Source organism: Sciurus vulgaris (genome assembly GCF_902686455.1).
Source record: "Sciurus vulgaris genome assembly, chromosome: 11".
In the NCBI taxonomy this organism is placed as follows: domain Eukaryota; kingdom Metazoa; phylum Chordata; class Mammalia; order Rodentia; family Sciuridae; genus Sciurus; species Sciurus vulgaris.
In genome coordinates, this window is record NC_136472.1 from 18,945,582 (window position 1) to 18,955,098 (window position 9,517).

General features: G+C 36.1%; 1 pseudogene across 1 annotated transcript; it reads left to right on the forward strand.

The window, feature by feature from the left end:
- Positions 1-7,204: 7,204 nt before the first annotated feature.
- Positions 7,205-8,136, forward strand: LOC306638421 (olfactory receptor 5I1-like; annotated as a pseudogene). Its single transcript has one exon. The product of its transcript is annotated as an olfactory receptor 5I1-like (transcript).
- Positions 8,137-9,517: the final 1,381 nt, after the last annotated feature.

Below are 9,517 nucleotides of genomic sequence, written 5' to 3' on the forward strand. Positions count from 1 at the left end.
GTCATGTATAACTAAAAGCAAAAACAAATAACAGAAAAAAAAGAAAAATATTTTTTCACCTTATCTATATTCCTAAAAACTGTGCTAATCTCTATACCTGAACAATATGTATAATTATTTCAATGTTATAAGAAAGACTTCCTTCATCCTTCTTGCTATCTATCTCTGTTACTATGTCAGTCAAATGTGGAACTACGATAAAGAGTGATGCAAAGTCCCAGGATTAAGCAGGGATCGAAAATGTTTTGTTTTGTTTTTTACAGAGACGTGGTCTGGGAAATAGTACTTTTGTCATATTTATAGAGTTTTGGATCTCAACCACACATTCTAATAGATCAATTATTAAAGTGTTAGATTATCACTATTCCTCTTTCCTGTTAGAAAACACCTGCTGAGGCATGATCTGCATAGAACTCTATGGGTCTTCTTCAAAGTCACAAAAATATTAATTTTCAGTGCTGATAATAGATAATAGAAGGTAACTTTCTTTAGCATTCACCTGCTTTTTGAAATAATTTATCCAAATGAATTTCATGACCACTTTTTCTATCTCTATGAAAAAACATCATTGGAATTTTAACAGGAATTGCATCTGTACAGCACTTTCGGTAGTATGTCTTTTTTAACAATATTAATTCTGCCCATCCAAAAACATAGGAGATCTTTCCATCTTCTAAGGTCGTCTTCAATTTCTTTCTTTAGATTTTATCGTAGAGGACTTTTGCCTCTTTTGTTAGATTGGTTCCCAAGTATTTTTTGTTTGTTTTGTTGTTGTTGTTGTTGTTTGAGGCTATTGTGAATGGGATAATTCTACTAATTTCTCTTTCAACTGATCCATCATTTGTGTCTAGGCATGTAATTGATCTATGGATGTCAATTTTATATTCTGCTACTTTGCTGAATTTGTTTATGAGTTCTGGAAGTTTTTGACGTCTTCTAAATATAGTATTCCATCCTCAGAAACGTTGAAATCTTTTTTCCTATTTGTACCCCTTTACTTTCTTTATTTTGCCTAATTGCTCTGGCTAGAGTTTCAACAACTTTATGGAATAGAAGTGATGAAAGACAGTGTCCCTGTCTTGTTCCAGTGTTTAGAGAGAATGTTTTCAGTTTTTCTCCATTTAGAATGATGCTGGTCATGGGATTGTTGTATAGAGCTTTTACAATGTTGAAGTACGTTCCTTCTATCCCTAGCTTTTTCTAGTGTTTTAAATATGAATCAATGCTGTATTTTGTCACATGCTTTTTCTGCATCTATTGAGTCAATCATGTGATTCTTGATTTTAAGTCTATTGTGAGGTGAATTATGTTTATCGATTTCAATGTGTTGAACCAACCTTGAATCAGTGGGATGAACCCCATTTGATCATGGTGCACTATGTTTTACTATGCAATTTGCCATATTTTCTAAAGAATTTTGCTTCTATGTTCATCAAGGATATTGGTCTAAAGTTTTCTTTCCTTGATGTGTCTTTGTCTGGTGTAGATATCAGGGTAATGCTAATTTCCTAGAAGGAGTTTGGAAGTGTTCCCTCCTTTTCTTTTTCATGGACTAAATTGAAGAGGAATAAGTGTTAGTTCTTCTTTGAAGGATAGATAGAACTTGGGTGAGAAGTCATCTAGTCCTGGACTTTTCTTTTTTGGTAGGCTTTTGATGGTGTCTTCAATTTTATTGCTTGCAGTGGATCTTTTTAAATTTTCTGTGTTCTCCTGATTCAATTTGGATAGGCTATATGTCTTTAGAAATTTGTTGATGTCTTCTAGATTTTCTACTTTACTGGAATATAAATTTTCAAAATAGTTTCTGATTATAGTCTGTATTTTGGTAGTGTCCATGGCAAAATTTCTTTTTTCAACACAGATTTCATTAATTTGAGTTTTTTTTTTTTTTTTTTGGTTTGTTTGTTTGTTTGTTTGTCACCCCCCCGCCCCCCTTTCTCTTGATTAGCTTGGCTAAGGGTTTGGAACTTTTATTTATTTTTTCAAAGAACCAACTTTTTGCTTTATTGACTTTTTGAATTTTTTTTGTTTTGATTTCATTGATTTTAGATATGATTTTAGTTATTTCCTCTCCTCTACTGCTTTTGGTGTTGTTGATTTGTTTGTCTTTGACTACAGTTTTGAGATGTACTATTAGGTTATTTGTTTGATGACTTTCTTTTCTTTTAATGAATGAGTTCAATGCTATAAACTTTCCTCTTAGAATCGCAATCATAGTGTCCCAGGTATTTTGATATACTCTGTCATTATTCTCACCTCCAAATATTTTTTTATTTCTTTCTTGATTTCTTCTACTAATTTTGGGCATTCAATGGCATATTATTTAGCCTCCAGGTGTTAGAGTAGCCTCTATTTTTTATTTTATTGTTGATTTCTAATTTCAGTCTACGATAATCTTGCATATATATATATATATTTGTATTTGCTAAGCAATGTTTTGTGGTCTAAGATATGATCTATTTTAGAAAATGATTGTGTGCTGCTGAGAAAAACATGTTTTTAGTCATTGATAGATTGCCGGGGTCCAGCCCTAGCAGGAGTCCATGGGTTCCACACTGGTAAACGAGGCGCGGAGAGACAGCTTCGGCGATGGATGGAGAATGAAAGACACAGACTCTAGTTCTGGTGCAATCAATCCCACTTTATTCTGGGGAAGGCTGGGTTTATATACATTTTTCTTCAGGTTTTGATGACAGGCTTTTGATTAATAAAATCAAAGAAGTTTCCAAAGCATAGGCAGAAATTGTTTTCACCGAAAGATTAGGAGAAAACAGTAACCTTACAGATTATCCTTACCTAATCACAATTGTTTTAAGAATATCTAACTATGTCAATGAGCTAATACAATGTTTATTTCCTTAATATCTAAACTCTATATGACCTGAGACTATTCTTATTACTTTTGTGGTAAAGCAATAGACAAATAATGACATGTGACCATCTCTACTAGGTCCTTCTGATTAATATCTAAATTGCTGAGTTAAGGGCTACAGGAGGGCAGCGGTCCCAATAGTTATTGTGTACCAACGTTTATTATAGGGGTGACATATTCTTTGTAGGAAGGAAGGAATGTTGTGAAACCTTATTCTTTTACCTTACCACCACACATACAAAATCATCATCTGGATTAAACTACCCTATAGGAGACAGGGGGAGATCTATATCTACCTTCTCTAAGGGCTTACCTTTAGGGGGGTACCAGGGCTTGCCATTGATAAAATAAGCTGGTCCATATCTAGTAGCTACTGTGGGAGGTGCTTTGTGCTTAGAACTTGGGGAAACATTGTTATCTATAAGTTTCTGTGCCCAAACAGGTTCTGGCTGTGCCAGTAAATGCAGTGTTTGATTTTTAACATAATAAAAACATTCTTCTGTAGTGAGGTTAACATCACAGGGTTTCAACATGTGTTTTGTCTCCATGATGTTTTTCTGGAAATTTGTAGGATTATTCCCATCACCTCTCGCAAGATCCCCAGACTGAAGTGAGTAATATATTATTAGGAAGACTCCACAGAATAACATCCAAGCTAGGGAGGCATACATCTAGCATGCAATCCTTTTAGGATGAGTCTCTGCAATCATCCTTCAGTGGAACTCTGTCAAGCACTGCAAGGAGAGCCAGGCGCCCCTGCAATGGATAAAACACTCTATATATGTCTATTAATTCTAAATTATTAATTGTATTTTTAATTCTATGGCTTTTTAATTTAGTTCTTTCTGGAAGATCTATCCAGTTATGATAGAGTGTATTAAAGTCACACAGTATTATTGTGTCATAGTCTATTTGGTTATTGAATTTGTGAAGGGTTTGTTTGATGTATGTAGATGATCCATTATTTGAGGTATAGCTATTTATGATTGCTATTTCTTGTTCATGTACATATAGGATGAATTACAGTTTTAAGTATTTAAACTATTTGCAAAGAACCTCCATAATAAAGACAGTTGCTATTATAAATAACCCCAGTATTACTGGGAGTGAAAACTACCTCTTCAAATTAACACTGACAATATTTGTAGTATAATTACCAATGATTATTTAGAAAAAAATTAAAATAAAAATAACCACATTAACAATCATTTCCTAGGAGTCCCTTGGAAATGAGCTTGTTTGGAAACTTTCAATTATTAGGTCCCCAGTGACAGGTGAATCCATGTCAAAGTCTTTAGTCCTGCTGGTGAATTTGTTCATTGAGGCAGTTGGAAAGCAGCTCCTTTCTTGGTAATTGGCTTCTGTAATTATTATATCTAGCTTTCATGGAGAAAAATTGGGCTTGGGGCCTGCAGGTGTATCTTAATGGTAAAGCTCTTGCCTTGAATTCATGAAGACCTGATTTAATCCCAGCACTGAAAGAAAAAAAAAGTGGGGTGTGTATTTGTGGCTCTGAGAACAAGAGCCACTAACTTGTGTGCAATTGGGAAAACCTGTTTATTTCTACTCAGTATCATGTCGATGAGATAATTCATCTGTGTCACTCTGATCCAGTTTGTACAGGATCCAATGCATCTCTGCTTGAATACTGCTGTGTCACACATAGGAAAACACACGTCTGCCTGCCTGATACTTTTATTTCATAACCTAAGATTGTTTGACATGTGGGAAGAGTTTAGTGAATCCAGTAGTTTGATAATGTCATTGTGTTAATTTCCTTTGAAAACAAGCATTCAAGATCCTCTTTCTTCCCTACCTTTCCCATCCTCCATCTTCCCTTCCCTTTATCCTGTCTCTAAGTAGAATTCTTAGACAATCAGGAGGAATGACCAGTTTGAAGCTCTGAAGAGAAAATGCCCTTCTTTTTCAGTCAGGACTCCAGGTGCCTCTGCCTGTCTCAGAGTGCGGCCCTGCTCACGTTCTGACCACACTCGCTTGCTCTCATGGGCTTTCGCTGGGGGACACCTGAGCTAGAATCACTTCTACTCAGTGCTGATTGAATGACCTTGGTATTTCACCCTAAGTGGCAATGTTTTTGCCTCAAATATGGAGTTTATAGAGAGCCAGTGTATCATGAGGTTTGGGGTCAGAATCTTTGATGCCAATCCTCTTTGGGTCACATTTGTAGATCTCAGATTCTCTAGCTTTGCTTTCTATAAGAAAAAGGATCATGAGAGTAACCCCATTATAACTTTGTTAAGGGTTTTGGTAACAGATGGTTATAGGTAAAGTGTTTAGAATATTTTCCTTACACAAAATCAGCATAATATAAAGTTTGCTGTTTACCCACTAAATGCCATTCCATCTGAGGAATGACACATGGATTGATAAATAAGCAGATAGGTAGGTGATAGACAGAAATAAGTTCCTACATTCACCCACACAGAAACCATGAGATATATTTTTCCCTCATTGTGGTGTAGATTAAGATAACTTATATTGTTACACAAAGTCAAATTTTCATTGGTCAAGATAGATTGGTAACCAAAATCTTACTAACTTTAATGAACCAAACATGAATATTTTACAAACAATAAAAATAAAATAAATTAAGCACTGTCCTGCCACAAAGCAGCATTGCATTCACACCCAGAAGATAAGGTAGAAGAGTACGTTGAGCAGGTGCTTAAGCTTCTGGTCATCAACCCTCTCCTGTTCAACATGCCCCTGCTGGGACGTGGTGCTCATGATTAAACAAGATGAAGTCGTTAGCCCTGCTGCCGCCATAGCACTTATTACATAAATTAAGAAATGATCCTGACACATTTTTAAGCCTTTCCTCTCTCTCTGGGGTGACACTAACATAGCTAATGGGTCCTTGCCTTTTTGGAATTATTTTATGTGTTTCCAAGTCCATTTGTTAAGTTTAAGTTCAAAATTTCTTTTACTTCAAAGTCACATTAATTCAACTTGTACAAGTACTTCAAGTTCTACTCTTGGCAATATTCTGAGAATTTGGAAGCAGTGATGGAAAGTTTTCTCAGACTTAACAAATTATATTATACTGCCACAAAAATAGTGGCTTTTTCTGCTTGCTTATTATCTTAAAATAACCAGAAAATATATAATTAATTAGAAGTTAATTTTCCATGAAATGCTGTATCAGTGGAATAATGTTCACTGACGATTCACTGATGCTATATGTCAAAACTAAAAAAACAAGCAAATGATTTTATGTTTGTTTTATTATGTGGACAGGATGGCATTACGCAAAGCTTTCTCTTGTTAAAATTATATTCAGATCTGATATTTACTGATGCTTGTTTTTATTTCACTGATAGTGCTTTTACTTTATATTTTTAAGTATAAATGCTTATCTAGCACATTTCATTAAAATATTTAATTAACATTGTCAAGAAATATAACACATTAGGGTAAAGTAAATCTTAGAAAAAAACATTTTCCTAAAATTCTCATTTTATACATACTCTAGGAATCAATTTTGAATTTTATATGTATATATATATAAATACACATATATATAATTAATGTTATTTATACCATTCTAGGTCAGTCCATTGATTTATTGCTTAGTGTTATTAGTCAGCTATTATTTTATGTCCAAAATGTTAGTGGAGCCAAACATTAATTCATGCACACAGGGAGCCATTTTTTTCAATGACACAATCACTAATTGAATAAATAAATAAAGAGATGCAACTATGAAATCTGCTAACCACTAAATTATGAAATATATCTGTTATTGTTTAGATATGAGGTGTCCCCCAAACTCTCACATGTGAGACAATGCAAGAAGATTCAGAGGAGAATTGGGTTGTAAAAGTCTTTACCCAATCAGTGATTTAATCCCCTGATAGGGATTAACTGAGTGGTAACTGAAGTGGTGGGGTGTGGCTGGAGGAGGTGGGAATTGGGTGTGGTTTTGGGTATATATTTGTATGGGGTCTTCCTCTGTTTCCTGATGATGTGAGCTGCTTCCCTCTGCCACACTCTTCCCCCATGATATTCAGCCTCACCTCAAGCCCTGAGGAATGTACCTCACTGTCTATGGATTGAGACCTCTGAAACTGTGAGCCCTCAGATAAGCTCTTCCTCCTCTCCAGTTGTGCTGGTGGGGTCATTTAGCCATAGCAGTGAAACAGTTGACTGAAATGATCTCTCTCAAAGTTTATATTTTAGAAATTTTGATCATGGTATGTTTGATTAATTACTTTTATTAAATAGTACATTTATATTTCTTCTTTCATCCATAAATTTTAGGAGGATAGAATTCTCACAAAAGGAAAATCACACAGAGGATGGAATTTATCGATGGAAACTAGATCTTGGTCACTGAATTTTATTCTGCTGGGTTTTCCAACTCGCTCTGAACTGCAGATTCCTCGTATTTCTCATGTTGTATGGTAGGATTTTAATGGGGACAACTGAATTGATGCTGTTAATCAGGACTCATCCACACCTTCGAACCCCCATTTATTTCTTCCTCAGCAACCTGCCCTTTGTAGACCTTTGCTATTCTTCAGTCATTGTACCCAGAATGCAGATCAATTTCCTCTCAGAGACCAAATCTATTTCCTGCTCTGGGTGCGCCCTGCAGTTTTATTTCTTCTGCACTTTTGTAGATGCTGAATCCTTTATCTTGGCTGCCATGGCCTATGACCACTATGTGGCCATCTGCCACCTCTTACTGTTTGCACCTGTCATGAGGTCGTTGGGCATTTGCTTATGTCCCATCGTCTTGTTGTACGTTAGAGGCAACATGAGCTCCCTGGTTCACACATCCTTTGCCTTTATTCTGAAATACTGGGAAAAAATTAACCATTAGCCATTTTTTCTGTGACCTCCCTCCCCTGATTAAGCTCTCCTGCACAGACACATCTCTTAAGGAGTGGCTCCTCACCTGTCGCATTTGGCAGCTTGGTGTACATTATCTGCTTCATCATCATTATCACCTCCTACTATTTCATCCTTCTCTCAGTCTTAAAGTTCTGCTCTGCTGGTGGGAGGAAGCAAACCTTCTCTACTTGTGCCTCTCACCTGACTTCTGTGGCCATCTACCAGGGGACTCTTCTCTTCATTTACTCCCATCCCAGTTCTGTGGATGCTCCCAATACTGATAAAATTACCTCACATTCTACACCATTGTCATCCCAGTGCTGAATCCACTGACTGATAGTTTGAGAAATAAAGATGTAAAAGATGCAGCTGAGAAAGCTCTAAGATCCAAGGTAAATTCTTCATGAGAAATAACATTTCAAGATTCATCTAATTCCCCAATGTGTGACTCTAATTGGGAATTTGCACCACCTTACCAGCAGACACACAACTCCTTGCATGACAGGCTTTTATCAATTTGCTTTTTCACATAATCAAATGCTTCGTATAATCCCATGATAAAAGTAAACATTAAAAAATAGCAGCTAAATAGTAGTTGTTCTTCAATAAGTCTTTGGTCACAGGCTTAGGATGTGTGTTAAAATAGATTGGGTCATGTTATCTTAAGCGATATAGTAAATATCTCAGAGAAATGTGTGTATGTAAGTGTGCAGAATATCTCACAGTGTGGACTTCTGGGCAAGGGAAGAAGAGAAGTAAATCAGATTGTCTAGGTTTATATGTTAAATCTGTACCTGGTGCATTGAAAGGGTTACTTTACTTTTCCTTGCCTCAGTTTATTTATCTGAAAATTAGAGAGAATACTTTTATATGATTCATTGATTTAAGTGATCGTTAGTGTTAATACATTTAAATGCTAAGAATAGTGCCTATATAGCTTCACCATTTGAATGATTTTTCTTTTATATATTCATATTGCACATTAATAAGAAGGCACATTGCATAATAAGATGGTGACAGGCATAAATATTTGGAAAGAAAAATTTAAAAATTATTGAATAGAGTGCAGTTCAGTGACTTTTTAATAATATTCTTGTAAGCTCGGCGGGCTTGGCGGCGGGGCCAAATGTAAGCTCGGCCGGCTCAGCAGGCACAGTTAGTGGCCAAATAAAATCGGACAGAAAGTGGCCAGAGCAAGCTTTATTGGAATTTGGCTCTCAGGCAAAATTCCCAGACCCCCAGGGTATAGGGACAGGGAGAAAATTGCAGGTGGCCCTGGCTGCCCAGGGTTTTTATAGGCTGGGATGGGAGGGGGTCCTGTTGAGTGACAGGTGGACGTGAGGAGTCAGTGGAACTTTCTAGCCCACTTGATGGTCACCTTTGGTGGGCTGGCCTTTGTTCCATCTGCTCAGCTCTGCCACCTACAGTCGCCTAAATTCTACAATTCTACACTTGGTTTACCCCAGAGTATTTTGGAAACTTGTCTAAATAACAGCTTGAGCAACATAGGTAAACTATAATGAAAAGCAACCGTATTCTTCCCTATCTCTTATTTTTTATCATAACAAAGTAATGCTAAAAGTATGGGACATTTTTCTGTGGCATCTAAAAAACAGTCTAAACCACTATTGTTATGATAGTGTCTACCTCTGTCTTCTTGGGGAGATTATTTCAGTGCTATGGTGGAATACTCTAACGCAAATGTGCAGTAGAAGTCTGAAATTGGAGGATGCCTATCCTTGCAAAATGAATATCAGAAATCGGTACATTTTGCTGTGCATAATAGTA